We start from the raw sequence: 16,511 nt of genomic DNA, 5'->3' as shown, positions 1-16,511 counted from the left end.
GCAGACCAGTACATGAGCGACCTAGCTCGAGATGCGTTCGTGGCGGGAATCGGCTCGTCGTACATACGCCTTCGGCTGTTGGAGCAAGGTAACCTCGATCTCACTAAAACCGTAGAGTTAGCTGACGCTCTAGAAACGGCCTCCAAAAGTCTGGAGATGTACCCCGACGACCGCGTGGGGACATTGTGGCAGGGGCAGCCGCAGACTCCACTTTATTCAGCGGGACCGAAAAACTGCGCGATTGCGTTCCCGGCCTCGGACCTGACGACGGCAGCAGCTCCAGGCGGCCCGCGGTGTTACTTCTGTGGGGGGGGTGAGACACCCTCGGCAGCGATGTCCAGCTAAAGCGGTGTTGTGCTCCGCCTGCGGCAAGAAGGGGCATTATTCCAAAGTCTGCCGGTCCAAACCTCCATCCAAGAACAGCAGTGCGGCGTGTGACTCCCCGGAGCTGGCCTCCTTGTCTTCTGCATCTTCAAGGTCTTCTACCACGTGCGATTCCAGGACGTCGCCATTCCGAACAACGGAGTCGCAAGACACGTGCGACCTGCAGGGGCCGCAGGTTTTGGCGCCATCGTCCACGTGCGACCTATGGGGGCAGCCATTTTGGTCGGCACCGACCGCGAATGACCAGCAGGGGTCGTCATCAACCATCTCAGCTGCCTGCAGTTGCACCCACGAACCAACGGTGGCGTCGATCGTCCTGGACCAGGCCAAGCCTCACAGACTCGACAAGTCCATGATGGACATACAGGTAAACAGACGCCAGATTTATTGTTTGTTTGACACCGGGAGCACGGAGAGCTTCATTCACCCGGACACCGTGAAGCGGTGTGGTCTCCAGATTCGGACTGTCAAGCAGACAATTTCGATGGCGTCAAGGTCCCGGTCTGTCACCGTGCTAGGGAGCTGCGTGGTCAATCTGACGGTGCAGGGAACGGTTTACGAGAACTTCAGGCTCCTTGTGTTACCGCACCTTTGCGCGCCGATACTCCTAGGACTAGATTTTATGGTCCACTTGAAGACTGTAACCCTGCAGTACGATGGGCCACTCCCTCCGCTTTCAGTGGGAGACCCGCAGCCTCTAAATTGCCCAACGCGCTCCACATGTAGTCTCTCAACGCTTAGGATTACCACACCCTCCCTATTCCAGAATCTCGTGCCAGGCTGCAAGCCCATCGCAACAAAGAGCAGGCGTTACAGCGCTGAGGATCGGATCTTCATTCGATCTGAAGTTCAGCGGCTCCTCAAGGAAGGGATCATCCAACCTAGCGCTAGTCCTTGGAGAGCGCAAGTCGTGGTGGTTAAGAATGGGAACAAACCCCGGATGGTCAGAGACTATAGTCAGACCATTAACAGATACACGCAGCTGGATGCGTATCCCCTCCCGCGCATATCTGACATGGTCAACCAGATTGCGCAGTACCGGGTGTTCTCCACCATCGACTTAAAATCTGCTTATCACCAGCTCCCCATTCGCCCAGAGGACCGACAATACACGGCCTTTGAGGCGGATGGTCGCCTGTACCATTTTTTAAGGGTTTCTTTTGGTGTCACGAATGGGGTCTCGGTCTTCCAGCGTGCTATGGACCGAATGGTGGGCCAGAACGGGCTGCGGGCTACCTTCCCGTACCTGGATAACGTCACCATCTGCGGCCATGACCAGCAGGACCACGATGCCAACCTTCTTAGATTCTTACGCACTGCATCTCGCCTGAATCTGACCTACAACAGGGAGAAGTGTGTATTTCGCACGCGCCGCCTAGCTATCCTCGGATACGTGGTGGAAAACGGGGTCCTTGGCCCTGATCCAGACCGTATGCGTCCTCTCCTCGAACTTCCCCTGCCCACTAGCGTCAAAGCACTGAGAAGATGTTTAGGCTTCTTCTCATACTACGCACAGTGGGTTCCCAATTACGCGGACAAAGCCCGTCCGCTCATCAAGTCTACCTCCTTTCCCCTAACAACAGAGGCTCGCTTAGCCTTTGCAGGAATAAAAGCCGACATCGCGAAAGCCACGATGCACGCTATCGATGAGTCCATCCCCTTCCAGGTGGAGAGTGATGCATCTGATTTCGCCCTGGCCGCCACACTTAACCAGGCGGGCAGGCCCGTCACCTTTTTCTCTCGCACCCTCCAAGGCCCTGAAATTCGGCATTCTGCGGTGGAAAAGGAGGCCCAGGCCATTGTGGAGGCCGTTCAGCATTGGCGCCATTACTTGGCGGGAAAACGGTTCACTCTGCTCACGGACCAGCGGTCCGTGGCGTTCATGTTCAACAACACGTTACGGGGTAAGATCAAGAATGATAAAATCTTGAGGTGGAGAATCGAACTCTCCACCTACAATTATGATTTCATGTACCGTCCAGGGAAGCTCAACGAGCCCTCGGACGCCCTGTCGCGTGGAACATGCGCTAGTGTGCAGGAGAATCGATTACAGGCTCTCCACAATGACCTCTGCCATCCGGGGGTCACTCGGCTCTTCCACTTCATAAAGGCCCGGAATCTACCCTACTCGGTGGAGGATGTCAGGTCCATAACCAGAAGCTGCCGGGTATGCGCGGAATGCAAACCGCGCTTCTACCGACCTGACAGGGCACACCTCATTAAGGCCACTCGTCCCTTCGAAAGACTGAGTGTGGACTTTAAGGGCCCCCTTCCCTCGACAGATCGGAACGTGTACTTCCTCAATGTGATTGATGAGTACTCACGATTCCCTTTTGTCATTCCCTGTTCTGATATGACCGCTGCCACGGTTATCAAGGCATTTCGTGATCTTTTCACCCTGTTCGGTTACCCCTGTTATATCCACAGCGATAGGGGCTCGTCGTTCATGAGCAACGACTTGAGGCAATACCTGCTCTCATATGGGATTGCCTCTAGTAGAACCACGAGCTACAACCCAAGGGGTAACGGACAGGTCGAACGAGAGAATGCTACAGCCTGGAAGGCTGTCTTACTGGCGTTGAGGTCTAAAGGTCTTCCAGTCTCCCGTTGGCAAGAGGTGCTCCCTGATGCGCTTCACTCCATCTGCTCACTCCTGTGTACGGCAACCAACGCTACTCCTCATGAGAGAATGTTTTCATTCCCTAGGAAGTCTTCCTCTGGGACCTCATTACCGTCTTGGTTGACGTACTCAGGACCTGTCCTCCTGCGGCGGCATGTTAGGACCCGCAAGTCCCACCCTTTGGTTGAACAGGTCCATCTCCTCCACGCCAACCCTCAGTATGCCTACGTGGCATATCCTGACGGGCGAGAGGACACGGTCTCGATTCGAGATCTGGCGCCAGCTGGGGGCTTGGAAACACCTGTCGCTCCCACACCTCCTGTTAGGGACCCCCCAACTATTATTTCCCCTCCTGACACGGCGCGGGCAGTATCGGGACCACCACTTAACCCTCTTACTCCCGTGTACAGCTTGCCTGAGTCCAGGAGATGGTCGCCACTTCAAGGCGTGCCCGAGTCCAGCGGATTGTCACCACCTCGGGGTCTCCCGGCCCGTGAGGAACTGGAGGAGTCGCTGGACACCGCCTTGGAGAGAAGGTCACCGCGATTGCCTGAACCGGTGTCATCGCCGGTGTTGAGGAGGTCACAGCGACGATGCGGTCCCCCAGACCGCTTGAACTTATAGACAGATGAACAATTGTTCTGTGTTTTGTACCCCGCCGGCCTTTGTTTTCAAAGGAGGGGTGAATGTGGTGAACCATTGTTGGTTCCCACCAGGAGTGCTGAGCCATGGTCTGGCCAGTACTATGAGTCTGTAGATATGTTACTGTTGGGGTTAGGGTTGGGCTGTTCTACCTGTTAATATAGTCCTATGGTACACCCCAGTTGGCTCCGCCTCCTGGGAGAGGTATAAAGGTCACTGCTCTGCCTGGTGACCCTTTAGTCTGGGATCGTATATTGTATATAGTAGCTCTGTTATTGTTGGCAATAAAAGCCTTTATTTCCCGGGTACATCCAGCCTCCCGTGTGTTATATCACGCATCACAGAGTCAATGGATGGGAGGCTGGTTTGAGTGATGGATTGGGCTACATTCACAACCTTTTGTAGTTTCTTGCGGTCTTGGGCAGAGCAGGAGCCCAGACCGAGCTGTGATACAACCAGAAAGGATGCTTTCTATGGTGCATCTGTAAAAGTTGGTGAGAGTCGTAGCTGACATGCCAAATTTCCTTAGTCTTCTGAGAAAGTAGAGGTGTTGGTGGACTTTCTTAACTATAGTGTCGGCATGGGGGGACCAGGACAGGTTGTTGATGATCTGGACACCTAAAAACATGAAGCTCTCGACCATTTCTACTTCGTCCCCGTTGATGTAGACAGGGGCATGTTCTCCACACTTCCTGAAGTTGATGACAATCTCCTTCGTTGTGTTGAAATTGAGGGAGAGATTTGGTTGGTACATGATCTCAGACCTTTGTACCTTTTTCACAATGGAAGAAGGTGGAAGAGAGAATGTCTGGGGCGCGCGGGGTCCTTGATTATGATGGCTGCTTTTCTGAAGTCTTGGACAGTCCTGGAAGCCTTTGCGGTCTTGGGCAGAGCAGGAGCCATACCAAGCTGTGATACAATCAGAAAGAATGCTTTCTATGGTGCATCTTTGGAAGTTGGTGAGAGTCGTAGCTGACATGCCAAATTTCTTGAGCCTCCTTAGAAAGTCGAGGCGTTGGTGGGGCTTTCTTAACTATAGTGTCAGCATGGGGGGGACCAGGACAGGTTGTTGGTGATCTGGACTCCTAAAAACTTGAAGCTATCGACCACTTCCATTTCATCCACGTCAATGTAGAAAGGGGCATATCCTCACTGGAGTTTAGAAGAATGAGAGGGGATCTCATAGAAACTTATAAAATTCTAACAGGGTTAGACGGGGTAGATTCAGAAAGAATGTTCCCGATGGTGGGGGGAGTCCAGAACTAGGGGTCATAGTTTGTGGATAAGGGATAAAACTTTTAGGTATTCCTATACTTTCCTATTTCTACACTTGACAAAGTTGGATCTTTCTGTGCAATTCCAACATTGCAACTTTCATTGGGGGACATTCCAACTACAGCCCAATCCATCGCTCAAGCCAGTCTCCCAAGCATTGATTCCGTCTACACTTCCCGCTGCCTCGGAAAAGCAGCCGGCATAATCAAGGACCCCCCACGCACCCCGGACATTCTCTCTTCCACCTTCTTCCGTCAGGAAAAAGATACAAAAGTCTGAGGTCACGCACCGACCGACTCAAGAACAGCTTCTTCCCTGCTGCTGTCAGATTTTTGAATGGACCTACCTCGCATTAAGTTGATCTTTCTCTACACCCTAGCTATGACTGTAACTCTACATTCTGCACTCGCTCCTTTTCTCCTCCCCTATGTACTCTATGAACGGTACGCTTTCTCTGTATAGCGTGCAAGAAACAATACTCTTCACTGTATCCCAGCACTTGCTATAGAGGGAGCACAGCGAAGGTTTACCAGGCTGATTCCTGGGATGGCAGGTCTGTCATATGAGGAGAGACTAAGTTGGTTAGGATTATATTCACGGGAGTTTAGAAGAGTGAGAGGGGATCTCATAGAAACTTATGAAATTCTAACAGGGTTAGACAGGGTAGATTCAGAAAGAATGTTCCCCGATGGTGGGAGGAGTCCAGAACTAGGGGCTCATAGTTTGAGGATAAGGGGGAAACCTTTTAGAACTGAGGTGAGGAGAAATTTCTTCACCCAGAGGGTGGTGAATGTGTGGAATTCACTCCCACAGAAAGTAGCTGAGGCCAAAACATAAGAACATAAGAAATAGGAGCAGGAGTAGGCCATCTAGCCCCTCGAGCCTGCCCCGCCACTCAATAAGATCATGGCTGATCTGACGTGGATCAGTTCCACTTACCCCCCTGATCCCCATAACCCTTAATTCCCTTACCGATCAGGAATCCATCCATCCGCGCTTTAAACATATTCAGCGAGGTAGCCTCCACCACCTCAGTGGGCAGAGAATTCCAGAGAAAACATGGTGTGATTTCAAGAAGAAATTAGATACAGCTCTCGGGGCTAACGGGATCGAGGGATATGGGGGCAGGGGGGGGCGGAGGGGGAAAGGGGGGATCAGGATATTGAATTCGATGATCAAAATGAATGGTAGAGCAGGCTCGAAGGGCCGAATGGCCTCCTCCTGCTTCTAGTTTCTATCTTTCTATGTTACTCACGGCAAACCCAGAAGAGGTTGGTGCTTCATTTCCAGGCAGTGGGATCAGGTATCACCAATCAAAGCAACATCCAATGATATCTGCAGGGAGTCCAAACATCGGAAAGCCGATCTCGGCAGCTGCACAGATTCTGGGAACAGGAAAACCGCAGTTGCACTCATTCCAAACCAGACAAACAGAACATACCTTATTCTCTCAGACAATCAGAGACAACCATCATCAGCAAAAGACTCTGTACCTGTCCTGGGAGTGTTTGATGGGGACAGTGTAGAGGGAGCTTTACTCTGTATCTAACCCCGTGCTGTACCTGTCCTGGGAGTGTTTGATGGGGGACAGTGTAGAGGGAGCTTTACTCTGTATCTAACCCCGTGCTGTACCTGTCCTGGGAGTGTTTGATGGGGGACAGTGTAGAGGGAGCTTTACTCTGTATCTAACCCCGTGCTGTACCTGTCCTGGGAGTGTTTGATGGGGGACAGTGTAGAGGGAGCTTTACTCTGTATCTAACCCCGTGCTGTACCTGTCCTGGGAGTGTTTGATGGGGGACAGTGTAGAGGGAGCTTTACTCTGTATCTAACCCCGTGCTGTACCTGTCCTGGGAGTGTTTGATGGGGGACAGTGTAGAGGGAGCTTTACTCTGTATCTAACCCCGTGCTGTACCTGTCCTGGGAGTGTTTGATGGGGGACAGTGTAGAGGGAGCTTTACTCTGTATCTAACCCCGTGCTGTACCTGTCCTGGGAGTGTTTGATGGGGGACAGTGTAGAGGGAGCTTTACTCTGTATCTAACCCCGTGCTGTACCTGTCCTGGGAGTGTTTGATGGGGGACAGTGTAGAGGGAGCTTTACTCTGTATCTAACCCCGTGCTGTACCTGTCCTGGGAGTGTTTGATGGGGGACAGTGTAGAGGGAGCTTTACTCTGTATCTAACCCCGTGCTGTACCTGTCCTGGGAGTGTTTGATGGGGGACAGTGTAGAGGGAGCTTTACTCTGTATCTAACCCGGTGCTGTACCTGTCCTGGGAGTGTTTGATGGGGGACAGTGTAGAGGGAGCTTTACTCTGTATCTAACCCCGTGCTGTACCTGTCCTGGGAGTGTTTGATGGGGACAGTGTAGAGGGAGCTTTACTCTGTATCTAACCCCGTGCTGTACCTGTCCTGGGAGTGTTTGATGGGGACAGTGTAGAGGGAGCTTTACTCTGTATCTAACCACGTGCTGTAGCTGTCCTGGGAGTGTTTGATGGGGAGAGTGCAGAGGGAGCTTTACTCTGTATCTAACCCCGTGCTGTACCTGTCGTGGGAGTGTTTGATGGGGGACAGTGTAGAGGGAGCTTTACTCTGTATCTAACCCCATGCTGTATCTGTCCTGGGAGTGTTTGATGGGGACAGTGTAGAAGGAGCTTTACTCTGTATCTAACCCTGTGCTGTACCTGTCCTGGGAGTGTTTGATGGGGGACAGTGTAGAGGGAGCTTTACTCTGTATCTAACCCTGTGCTGTAACTGTCCTGGGAGTGTTTGATAGGGACAGTTGAGAGGGAGCTTTGCTCTGTATCTAACCCCGTGCTGTATCTGTCCTGGGAGTGTTTGATGGGGGACAGTGTAGAGGGAGCTTTACTCTGTATCTAACCCCGTGCTGTACTTCCCCTGGGAGTGTTTGATGGGGGACAGTGTAGAGGGAGCTTTACTCTGTATCTAACCCTGTGCTGTACCTGTCCTGGGAGTGTTTGATGGGGGACAGTGTAGAGGGAGCTTTACTCTGTGTCTAACCCCGTGCTGTACCTGTCCTGGGAGTGTTTGATGGGGACAGTGTAGAGGGAGCTTTACTCTGTATCTAACCCCGAGCTGTACCTGTCCTGGGAGTGTTTGATGGGGACAGTGTAGAGGGAGCTTTACTCTGTATCTAACCCCGTGCTGTATCTGTCCTGGGAGTGTTTGATGGGGACAGTGCAGAGGGAGCTTTACTCTATCTAACTCCGTGCTGTACCTGTCCTGGGAGTGTTTGATGGGGGACAGTGTAGAGGGAGCTTTCCTCTGTATCTAACCCCGTGCTGTACCTGTCCTGGGAGTGTTTGATGGGGACAGTGTAGAGGGAGCTTTACTCTGTATCTAACCCCGTGCTGTACCTGTCCTGGGAGTGTTTGAGAGGGACAGTGTAGAGGGAGCTTTACTCTGTATCTAACGCCGTGCTGCACCTGTCCTGGGAGTGTTTGATGGGGAAAGTGTAGAGGGAGCTTTATTCTGGATCTAAACGCGTGCTGTCCCTGTCCTGGGAGTGTTTGATGGGGGACAGTGTAGAGGGAGCTTTACTCTGTATCTAACCACGTGCTGTAGCTGTCCTGGGAGTGTTTGATGGGGACAGTGTAGAGGGAGCTTTACTCTGTATCTAACCCCGTGTTGTATCTGTCCTGGGAGTGTTTGATGGGGACAGTGCAGAGGGAGCTTTACTCTATCTAACCCCGTGCTGCACCTGTCCTGGGAGTGTTTGATGGGGGACAGTGTAGAGGGAGCTTTACTCTGTATCTAATCCCGTGCTGCACCTGTCCTGGGAGTGTTTGATGGGGACAGTGTAGAGGGAGCTTTACTCTGTATCTAACCCCGAGCTGTACCTGTCCTGGGAGTGTTTGATGGGGACAGTGTAGAAGGAGCTTTACTCTGTATCTAACTCCGTGCTGTACCTGTCCTGGGAGTGTTTGATGGGGGACAGTGTAGAGGGAGCTTTACTCTGTATCTAACCCCGTGCTGTACCTGTCCTGGGAGTGTTTGATGGGGGACAGTGTAGAGGGAGTTTTACTCTGTATCTAACCCCGTGCTGTACCTGTCCTGGGAGTGCTTGATGGGGACAGTGTAGAGGGAGCTTTACTCTGTATCTAACACCGTGCTCTACCTGTCGTGAGAGTGTTTGATGGGGGACAGTGGAGAGGGAGTTTTACTCTGTATCTAACCCCGTGCTGTACCTGTCCTGGGAGTGTTTGATGGGGGACAGTGTAGAGGGAGCTTTACTCTGTATCTAACCCCGTGCTGTACCTGTCCTGGGAGTGTTTGATGGGGACAGTGTGGAGGGAGCTTTACTCTGTATCTAACCCCGTGCTGTACCTGTCCTGGGAGTGTTTGATGGGGACAGTGTAGAGGGAGCTTTACTCTGTATCTAACCCCGTACTCAACCTCTCCTGGGAGTGTTTGATGGGGGACAGTGTAGAGGGAGCTTTACTCTGTATCTTACCCCGTGCTGTACCTGTCCTGGGAGTCTTTGATAGGGACAGTGCAGAGGGAGCTTTACTCTGTATCTAACCCCATGCTGTACCTGTCCTGGGAGTGTTTGATGGGGACAGTGTAGAGTGAGAGTTATTCTGTATCTAACCCCGTGCTGTACCTGTCCTGGGAGTGTTTGATGGGGACAGTGTAGAGGGAGCTTTACTCTGTATCTAACCCCGTGCTGTACCTGTCCTGGGAGTGTTTGATGGGGGACAGTGTAGAGGGAGCTTTACTCTGTATCTAACCCCGTGCTGTACCTGTCCTGGGAGTGTTTGATGGGGACAGTGCAGAGGGAGCTTCACTCAGTGTCTTACCCTGTGCTGTCTCTGTCCGGGGGTGTTTGATGGGGGACAGTGTAGAGGGAGCTTTACTCTGTATCTAACCCCGTGCTGTACCTGTCCTGGGAGTGTTTGATGGGGGACAGTGTAGAGGGAGCTTTACTCTGTATCTAACCCCGTGCTGTACCTGTCCTGGGAGTGTTTGATGGGGACAGTGTAGAGGGAGCTTTACTCTGTACCTAACCCCGTGCTGTACCTGTCCTGGGAGTGTTTGATGGGGGACAGTGTAGAGGGAGCTTTACTCTGTATCTAACCCCGTGCTGTACCTGTCCTGGGAGTGTTTGATGGGGACAGTGCAGAGGGAGCTTTACTCTGTATCTAACCCCGTGCTGTACCTGTCCTGGGAGTGTTTGATGGGGGACAGTGTAGAGGGAGCTTTACTCTGTATCTAACCCCGTGCTGTACCTGTCCTGGGAGTGTTTGATGGGGGACAGTGTAGAGGGAGCTTTACTCTGTATCTAACCCCGTGCTGTACCTGTCCTGGGAGTGTTTGATGGGGGACAGTGTAGAGGGAGCTTTACTCTGTATCTAACCCCGTGCTGTACCTGTCCTGGGAGTGTTTGATGGGGGACAGTGTAGAGGGAGCTTTACTCTGTATCTAACCCCGTGCTGTACCTGTCCTGGGAGTGTTTGATGGGGGACAGTGTAGAGGGAGCTTTACTCTGTATCTAACCCCGTGCTGTACCTGTCCTGGGAGTGTTTGATGGGGGACAGTGTAGAGGGAGCTTTACTCTGTATCTAACCCCGTGCTGTACCTGTCCTGGGAGTGTTTGATGGGGGACAGTGTAGAGGGAGCTTTACTCTGTATCTAACCCCGTGCTGTACCTGTCCTGGGAGTGTTTGATGGGGGACAGTGTAGAGGGAGCTTTACTCTGTATCTAACCCGGTGCTGTACCTGTCCTGGGAGTGTTTGATGGGGGACAGTGTAGAGGGAGCTTTACTCTGTATCTAACCCCGTGCTGTACCTGTCCTGGGAGTGTTTGATGGGGACAGTGTAGAGGGAGCTTTACTCTGTATCTAACCCCGTGCTGTACCTGTCCTGGGAGTGTTTGATGGGGACAGTGTAGAGGGAGCTTTACTCTGTATCTAACCACGTGCTGTAGCTGTCCTGGGAGTGTTTGATGGGGAGAGTGCAGAGGGAGCTTTACTCTGTATCTAACCCCGTGCTGTACCTGTCGTGGGAGTGTTTGATGGGGGACAGTGTAGAGGGAGCTTTACTCTGTATCTAACCCCATGCTGTATCTGTCCTGGGAGTGTTTGATGGGGACAGTGTAGAAGGAGCTTTACTCTGTATCTAACCCTGTGCTGTACCTGTCCTGGGAGTGTTTGATGGGGGACAGTGTAGAGGGAGCTTTACTCTGTATCTAACCCTGTGCTGTAACTGTCCTGGGAGTGTTTGATAGGGACAGTTGAGAGGGAGCTTTGCTCTGTATCTAACCCCGTGCTGTATCTGTCCTGGGAGTGTTTGATGGGGGACAGTGTAGAGGGAGCTTTACTCTGTATCTAACCCCGTGCTGTACTTGCCCTGGGAGTGTTTGATGGGGGACAGTGTAGAGGGAGCTTTACTCTGTATCTAACCCTGTGCTGTACCTGTCCTGGGAGTGTTTGATGGGGGACAGTGTAGAGGGAGCTTTACTCTGTGTCTAACCCCGTGCTGTACCTGTCCTGGGAGTGTTTGATGGGGACAGTGTAGAGGGAGCTTTACTCTGTATCTAACCCCGAGCTGTACCTGTCCTGGGAGTGTTTGATGGGGACAGTGTAGAGGGAGCTTTACTCTGTATCTAACCCCGTGCTGTATCTGTCCTGGGAGTGTTTGATGGGGACAGTGCAGAGGGAGCTTTACTCTATCTAACTCCGTGCTGTACCTGTCCTGGGAGTGTTTGATGGGGGACAGTGTAGAGGGAGCTTTCCTCTGTATCTAACCCCGTGCTGTACCTGTCCTGGGAGTGTTTGATGGGGACAGTGTAGAGGGAGCTTTACTCTGTATCTAACCCCGTGCTGTACCTGTCCTGGGAGTGTTTGAGAGGGACAGTGTAGAGGGAGCTTTACTCTGTATCTAACGCCGTGCTGCACCTGTCCTGGGAGTGTTTGATGGGGAAAGTGTAGAGGGAGCTTTATTCTGGATCTAAACGCGTGCTGTCCCTGTCCTGGGAGTGTTTGATGGGGGACAGTGTAGAGGGAGCTTTACTCTGTATCTAACCACGTGCTGTAGCTGTCCTGGGAGTGTTTGATGGGGACAGTGTAGAGGGAGCTTTACTCTGTATCTAACCCCGTGTTGTATCTGTCCTGGGAGTGTTTGATGGGGACAGTGCAGAGGGAGCTTTACTCTATCTAACCCCGTGCTGCACCTGTCCTGGGAGTGTTTGATGGGGGACAGTGTAGAGGGAGCTTTACTCTGTATCTAATCCCGTGCTGCACCTGTCCTGGGAGTGTTTGATGGGGACAGTGTAGAGGGAGCTTTACTCTGTATCTAACCCCGAGCTGTACCTGTCCTGGGAGTGTTTGATGGGGACAGTGTAGAAGGAGCTTTACTCTGTATCTAACTCCGTGCTGTACCTGTCCTGGGAGTGTTTGATGGGGGACAGTGTAGAGGGAGCTTTACTCTGTATCTAACCCCGTGCTGTACCTGTCCTGGGAGTGTTTGATGGGGGACAGTGTAGAGGGAGTTTTACTCTGTATCTAACCCCGTGCTGTACCTGTCCTGGGAGTGCTTGATGGGGACAGTGTAGAGGGAGCTTTACTCTGTATCTAACACCGTGCTCTACCTGTCGTGAGAGTGTTTGATGGGGGACAGTGGAGAGGGAGTTTTACTCTGTATCTAACCCCGTGCTGTACCTGTCCTGGGAGTGTTTGATGGGGGACAGTGTAGAGGGAGCTTTACTCTGTATCTAACCCCGTGCTGTACCTGTCCTGGGAGTGTTTGATGGGGACAGTGTGGAGGGAGCTTTACTCTGTATCTAACCCCGTGCTGTACCTGTCCTGGGAGTGTTTGATGGGGACAGTGTAGAGGGAGCTTTACTCTGTATCTAACCCCGTACTCAACCTCTCCTGGGAGTGTTTGATGGGGGACAGTGTAGAGGGAGCTTTACTCTGTATCTTACCCCGTGCTGTACCTGTCCTGGGAGTCTTTGATAGGGACAGTGCAGAGGGAGCTTTACTCTGTATCTAACCCCATGCTGTACCTGTCCTGGGAGTGTTTGATGGGGACAGTGTAGAGTGAGAGTTATTCTGTATCTAACCCCGTGCTGTACCTGTCCTGGGAGTGTTTGATGGGGACAGTGTAGAGGGAGCTTTACTCTGTATCTAACCCCGTGCTGTACCTGTCCTGGGAGTGTTTGATGGGGGACAGTGTAGAGGGAGCTTTACTCTGTATCTAACCCCGTGCTGTACCTGTCCTGGGAGTGTTTGATGGGGACAGTGTAGAGGGAGCTTCACTCAGTGTCTTACCCTGTGCTGTCTCTGTCCGGGGGTGTTTGATGGGGGACAGTGTAGAGGGAGCTTTACTCTGTATCTAACCCCGTGCTGTACCTGTCCTGGGAGTGTTTGATGGGGGACAGTGTAGAGGGAGCTTTACTCTGTATCTAACCCCGTGCTGTACCTGTCCTGGGAGTGTTTGATGGGGACAGTGTAGAGGGAGCTTTACTCTGTACCTAACCCCGTGCTGTACCTGTCCTGGGAGTGTTTGATGGGGGACAGTGTAGAGGGAGCTTTACTCTGTATCTAACCCCGTGCTGTACCTGTCCTGGGAGTGTTTGATGGGGACAGTGCAGAGGGAGCTTTACTCTGTATCTAACCCCGTGCTGTACCTGTCCTGGGAGTGTTTGATGGGGGACTGTGTAGAGGGTGCTTTACTCTGTATCTAACGCCATGCTGTATCTGTCCTGGGAGTGTTTGATGGGGGACATTGTAGAGGGAGCTTGACTCTGTATCTAACCCTGTGCTGTACCTGTCCTGGGAGTGTTTGATGGGGACAGTGTAGAGGGAGCTTTACTCTGTATCTAACGCCGTGCTGTACCTGTCCTGGGAGTGTTTGATGGCGACAGTGTAGAGGGAGCTTTACTCTGTATCTAACCACGTGCCGTAGCTGTCCTGGGAGTGTTTGATGGGGACAGTGTAGAGGGAGCTTTACTCAGTGTCTAACCCCGTGTTGTCTCTGTCCGGGGAGTGTTTGATGGGGGACAGTGTAGAGGGTGCTTTACTCTGTATCTAACGCCATGCTGTATCTGTCCTGGGAGTGTTTGATGGGGGACATTGTAGAGGGAGCTTTACTCTGTATCTAACCCCGTGCTGTACCTGTCCTGGGAGTGTTTGATGGGGACAGTGCAGAGGGAGCTTTATTCTGGATCTAAACCCGTGCTGTCCCTGTCCAGGGAGTGTTTGATGGGGGACAGTGTAGAGGGAGCTTTACTCTGTATCTAACCCCGTGCTGTACCTGTCCTGGGAGTGTTTGATGGGGACAGTGCAGAGGGAGCTTGACTCTGTATCTAACCCCGTGCTGTACCTGTCCTGGGAGTGTTTGATGGGGGACAGTGTAGAGGGAGCTTTACTCTGTATCTAACCCCGTGCTGTACCTGTCCTGGGAGTGTTTGATGGGGACAGTGCAGAGGGAGCCTTACTCTGTATCTAACCCCGTGCTGTACCTGTCCTGGGAGTGTTTGATGGGGGACTGTGTAGAGGGTGCTTTACTCTGTATCTAACGCCATGCTGTATCTGTCCTGGGAGTGTTTGATGGGGGACATTGTAGAGGGAGCTTGACTCTGTATCTAACCCCGTGCTGTACCTGTCCTGGGAGTGTTTGATGGGGACAGTGTAGAGGGAGCTTTACTCTGTATCTAACGCCGTGCTGTACCTGTCCTGGGAGTGTTTGATGGCGACAGTGTAGAGGGAGCTTTACTCTGTATCTAACCACGTGCCGTACCTGTCCTGGGAGTGTTTGATGGGGGCAGTGTAGAGGGAGCTTTACTCAGTGTCTAACCCCGTGTTGTCTCTGTCCGGGGAGTGTTTGATGGGGGAAAGTGTAGAGGGTGCTTTACTCTGTATCTAACGCCATGCTGTATCTGTCCTGGGAGTGTTTGATGGGGGACATTGTAGAGGGAGCTTTACTCTGTATCTAACCCCGTGCTGTACCAGTCCTGGGAGTGTTTGATGGGGACAGTGCAGAGGGAGCTTTATTCTGGATCTAAACCCGTGCTGTCCCTGTCCAGGGAGTGTTTGATGGGGGACAGTGTAGAGAGAGCTTTACTCTGTATCTAACCCCGTGCTGTACCTGTCCTGGGAGTGTTTGATGGGGACAGTGCAGAGGGAGCTTGACTCTGTATCTAACCCCGTTCTGTACCTGTCCTGGGAGTGTTTGATGGGGACAGTGCAGAGGGAGCTTGACTCTGTATCTAACCCCGTGCTGTACCTGTCCTGGGAGTGTTTGATGGGGACAGTGTAGAGGGAGCTTTACTCTGTATCTAACCCCGAGCTGTACCTGTCCTGGGAGTGTTTGATGGGGACAGTGTAGAGGGAGCTTTACTCTGTATGAAACCCCGTGCTGTATCTGTCCTGGGAGTGTTTGATGGGGACAGTGCAGAGGGAGCTTTACTCTGTATCTAACCCCGTGCTGTACCTGTCCTGGGAGTGTTTGATGGGGGACAGTGTAGAGGGAGCTTTACTCTGTATCTAACCCCGTGCTGTACCTGTCCTGGGAGTGTTTGATGGGGACAGTGTAGAGGGAGCTTTACTCTGTATCTAACCCCGTGCTGTACCTGTCCTGGGAGTGTTTGATGGGGACAGTGTAGAGGGAGCTTTACTCTGTATCTAACCCCATGCTGTACCTGTCCTGGGAGTGTTTGATGGGGGACAGTGTAGAGGGAGTTTTACTCTGTATCTAACCCCGTGCTGTACCTGTCCTGGGAGTGCTTGATGGGGACAGAGTAGAGGGAGCTTTACTCTGCATCTAAACCCATGCTGTACCTGTCGTGGGAGTGTTTGATGGGAAACAGTGTAGAGGGAGCTTTACTCTGTATCTAACCCCGTGCTGTACCTGTCCTGGGAGTGTTTGATGGGGGACAGTGTCGAGGGAGCTTTACTCTGTATCTAACCCCGTGCTGTACCTGTCCTGGGAGTGTTTGATGGGGACAGTGTCGAGGGAGCTTTACTCTGTATCTAGCACCGTGCTGTACCTGTCGTGGGAGTGTTTGATGGGGGACAGTGTAGAGGGAGCTTTACTCTGTATCTAACCCCGTGCTGTACCTGTCCTGGGAGTGTTTGATGGGGACAGTGTCGAGGGAGCTTTACTCTGTATCTAACACCGTGCTGTACCTGTCGTGGGAGTGTTTGATGGGGACAGTGTAGAGGGAGCTTTACTCTGTATCTAACCCCGTGCTGTACCTGTCCTGGGAGTGTTTGATGGGGACAGTGTAGAGGGAGCTTTACTCTGTATCTAACCCCGTGCTGTACCTGTCCTGGGAGTGTTTGATGGGGGACAGTGTAGAGGGAGCTTTACTCTGTATCTAACCCCGTGCTGTACCTGTCCTGGGAGTGTTTGATGGGGACAGTGTAGAGGGAGCTTTACTCTGTACCTAACCCCGTGCTGTACCTGTCCTGGGAGTGTTTGATGGGGGACAGTGTAGAGGGAGCTTTACTCTGTATCTAACCCCGTGCTGTACCTGTCCTGGGAGTGTTTGATGGGGACAGTGCAGAGGGAGCTTTACTCTGTATCTAACCCCGTGCTGTACCTGTCCTGGGAGTGTTTGATGGGGGACTGT

At 52.3% G+C, this 16,511-nt stretch overlaps 1 protein-coding gene across 1 annotated transcript in view; it reads left to right on the top strand.

Annotated features, from left to right (window-relative positions):
• The window catches only part of LOC144488392 (adenylate cyclase type 2-like), a gene marked incomplete at both ends in the record, with an annotated part of 48,155 nt that overhangs the window by 8,200 nt on the left and 23,444 nt on the right, over positions 1–16,511 (top strand). The gene's annotated exons all lie outside the window — the stretch shown is intronic.

Source organism: Mustelus asterias, unplaced genomic scaffold, assembly GCF_964213995.1.
Source record: "Mustelus asterias unplaced genomic scaffold, sMusAst1.hap1.1 HAP1_SCAFFOLD_1516, whole genome shotgun sequence".
NCBI lineage: Eukaryota > Metazoa > Chordata > Chondrichthyes > Carcharhiniformes > Triakidae > Mustelus > Mustelus asterias.
Note: the sequence above shows the minus strand (reverse complement) of the source record. Positions and strands in the feature narration are given on the sequence as shown.